A 4289-nucleotide genomic window follows, 5' to 3' on the forward strand; every position below is an offset into this window, starting at 1 on the left:
AATTTTCGAAATAAATAAATAATGACAAGAGACAATTTTAGCATGTACAACTCTAACATACTAGACAACATGAACAACATAATCATGATCTTAAAAAACATGATTAACAACCAGATCAGATCACAGCGCACGTACCGGGAAGCCGTGATGACGAGCGGTGCTGACGGAACGACGACGGTGTTGCGGACGGATCGCAGCAGCCGACGTTGGAGACGACGGTACGCCGCGGCACGAAGATTGGACGGAGGACAAGCCGTGGCGACAAACTTGAGCAGTCGTGCGGAGCGCTTCCTAAAATTCTTATTCGCCCTCTCCCAGTGCAAAATCACATAGACGACTAGTTCTGGAGACCTGCTCTCCCGTTCGCCGGTGCATGCCGACGCAACGGAATGGAGAAGACTACAGTAGCAGCACAGCAGTGTAGAAGAGGCAAAACCTAACTCGTATAGACCACCTTAGGGATACCGGGACCTTCCCGTATAGTAGTCTATGGTACGTTTTTTCCATGAGGGGGTGGTCTGTATTTATAGAGAGGAAAACCTCCAACACCCTCGTCTATTAGCAATACAGGACTAATAGATGGTGTACCCCCTCTTACGCTAATGGGCCTTTGAGATTTATTCAAAATTATTTATATGGGTCAAGCCCATATATCTAACAATCCTCCACCAGATCTCAAATACACGTTTAAGTGTTTTGCATGTTTCTCACTACTGTAAGATATACTAGTGTTTCAGCGAGGACTGTTAAGTAAACTCTTTCCTAGAGTTTCAAGCTACACTCATCCACGACTCGACAATGGACGATGCCTTAAATTGCTAGCTTTGTGCGGACAAGTTTCACTCAAAGTCATAACCAGTACTTTGGCTCCTATTAGCCTACCCCGTGGGTGGAGCATATACGTTGTACTCCCTGATCTCTTTCATGAGCTTACTAGAGATCATCCAAGTCTCATAGGTTGTGATGTTTAACAACCGGACTCATATAGGTGTGTTCTTTCAAGAATGCTATAAGACAGCATCTTCGCTTATTAAAGTCAACAAAACCACATTAAGGCATATAGCCAACCTGTCTTACAGCATACCTACCTTACAGCATTTGAGAGTATTGAATCTTCACTTAGCGAGGGTTGAATAATTACTCTCCTCAGTTAACCAAAAGCTTGTTTTCCCCAAATCCTAATTCATAGGATCTCCGATCACATAAGCTGGCTTACCACTATGGCAACTCAAATGGATCTCATACCTATTTTTCTTGATGCACTTTCTATCACATCCCATAATAGTCCTTTTGTAAAGGGATCCACCAGGTTTTTATCGGTTTGAATATAACTTACACTCATTTCTCTGAAGTTTCTCAATTTCCTAACAAACTTTAGTCGTCTCTTGACATGTCTTGGTGACTTCGTATTATCCTTAGCACTGTTCACTTTGACTATCACAGTTTGATTGTCACAGTTCATAAGGATGGCCGGCACTAGTTTTTCAACCACAGGCAAGTCCATCAAGAGCTCACACAACAACTCTGCCTCAACAGTAGTTGTATCTAAAGCATTAAGTTCTGCCTCCATGGTTGACCTCATCAAAATACTCTGTTTACAAGACCTCTATGATATTGCACCATCTTCAAGGGTAAACACATACCCACTCGTGGTATAAAACTCATCACCATCGGAAATCCGGTTCAAGTCACTATATCCCTCAAGCACAGCAGGGTGCCTAGAATAGTAAATCCAATAACTCATAGTACCTACCAAGTAGCGCATAACCCTTTCAAGTGCATGCCAATGATCAATACCCACGTTTGACATGAACCTGCCCTATTTGCTCACAACAAAAGATATGTCGGGTCTCGTTGTGCTAGATAAGTACATAAGTGAACCAATAATCTGAGAGTATCTCAGTTGATCTTTCACAATTTTCTTATTCTTTCGAAGTATCACACTAGGATCATAAGGAGTTGGAGAAGGCTTGATATCCATGTAGCAAAAGCGGCTCAAGATCTTCTCCACATAATGGGATTGCGAAAGAGTAATCCCATTCTCATGCTTAATCAACTTAATGTTCAGAATAACATCAGCTTCTCCTAGACCTTTCATATCAAACTCTTTGATAGAAAACACTTGACCTCATTGATCACATCAATATTTGTGCTAAAGTTTAGTATGACATCCACATACAAGAATAATATGACTCCTTCACCCCCACCATGGTGATAATACACATATCTATCAGCCTCATTTATGACAAAGCCTGCAGAAGTTAAAGTTCTGTCAAACTTCTCATGCCATTGCTTAGGCACCTGTTTCAAACCATACAAATACTTCAATAACTTACACATCTTACTTTCTTCACCCTTCACCACAAATCCGTCAGGCTGATCCATATAGATCTCCTCATCCAACTCTCCATTTAGGAAAGTTGTCTTTACGTCCATCTGATGAACAATAAGACCATATGAGGTAGCCAAAGAAAATAGTGCTCGAATTATGGTCAATCTAGCGACGGGTGAGTAAGTATCAAAGAAATCTTCACCCTCCTTTTGTGTGTAGTCTTTGGCCTCAAGCTGTGCCTTCTACTTCTCAATAGTACCATCAGGCCTAAGCTTCTTCTTGAACACCCATTTACAACCCACTGGTTTGCAGCCATAGTGTCGTTCGGTGAGCTCCCAGGTTCCATTAGAAATAATCGAGTCCATCTCATAATAGACCTCTTCTTTCCAATCATCTACATCTGGAGATGCAAATGCCTCGGCAATGGATGTGGGTGTATCATCCACAAGGTATAAAGTGAAATCATCGCCAAAAGATTTTGCAATCCTCTGTCTCTTACTCCTTCTAGGAGCTTCACTGTCATCCTTCTAAATGACCTCCCTATGCTCATCAGATTGTTCAGAAGACTCAATAGATGCAAAAGGTTTAGGAATTATCTCAGAGGAAAATCTAGAAGTGCTATGCATATCTTTCATAGGAAAAATATCCTCAAAAAAAGTTGCATCACGAGATTCCATAATAGTATCAACATGCATATCAGGTACCTCTGATTTAACTACTAAAAATCTATAAGAAACGCTCCTCTGAGCATATCCTAGAAAGACACAATCCACTGTCTTAGGTCCCAACTTGCACTTCTTAGAGATTGGTACATTGACTTTCGCTAAGCACCACCAAGTGCGCAAATAAGAAAGTGATGGTTTTCTCCCAACCCACATCACGTATGGAGTTTGCTCTTTATTCTTGTTCGGAACTCTATTCAGAACATGACATGAAGTCAGTAAAGCCTCCGCTCATCATGCCTTAGATAAACCAATAGTGTCTAACTTGGTGTTAACCAGATCAGTTAGCGTGCGTTTTTTTCTATCTCAACCCTGTTTGATTCGGGTGAATAGGGAGGCGTCCTCTCATGAATAATACCATATTCCCCACATAATTCATCAAAGATTTTAGGGAAATATTTACCACCATGATCTGACCTTAGACGCTTGATCTTTCTTTCAAGTTGATTCTCAACTTCTGCCTTATAAATTTTAAAGTAGTCTAACACTTCATCCTTAGTTTGCAACAAATAAACATAGCAAAATCTAGTCGCAGCATCAATCAATGTCATGAAGTATCTCTTTCCACCTTTTGTCAACACACCATTCACCTCACAAAGATCAGAATGTATGAGTTCTAGAGGTGCCAAGTTTTTCTCCTCAGCCGCCTTGTGAGACTTCCGAGGTTGCTTCGATTGCACACAGCTATGACACTTAGAACCTTTGGCAATGGTGAAGTTCGGAATTAAACACATGCTGGAAAGCTGAGACATCAAACCAACATTAACGTGATATAGACGTGAATGCCAAATAATCGCATCATCACTAACATTGCCACAAATATGATTCACTGACTTATTAAAAAATATGCAAGGAAAAAGCAAAAGCAAACCTCCGCAATTATAGCCTTTACCAACAAATTATCCATATTTTGATACGACTAATTTATTGGACTCTAACACTACCTTAAACCCATCCTTGCATAGGACCGAGCCACTCAAAAGATTCTTGTTGATAATAGGGACATGTTGCATGTTCCTCAGTTGCACGATCTTTCCCGAAGTAAACTTTAGATCTACCGTGCCAACACCATGAACAGAAGTATGTGACCCATTCCCCATCAGGACGGAGGAATCCTAAGCGACACTGTAAGAATAGAACATAGATATGTCAACACATACATGAACATTGGCACCCGTATCAAAGCCACCAATCGGTAGATTGAAAAATTGAAACAACAGTAGGTAATAAATTAC

This window comes from Setaria viridis, chromosome 3 (assembly GCF_005286985.2).
Source record: "Setaria viridis chromosome 3, Setaria_viridis_v4.0, whole genome shotgun sequence".
Lineage (NCBI taxonomy): Eukaryota > Viridiplantae > Streptophyta > Magnoliopsida > Poales > Poaceae > Setaria > Setaria viridis.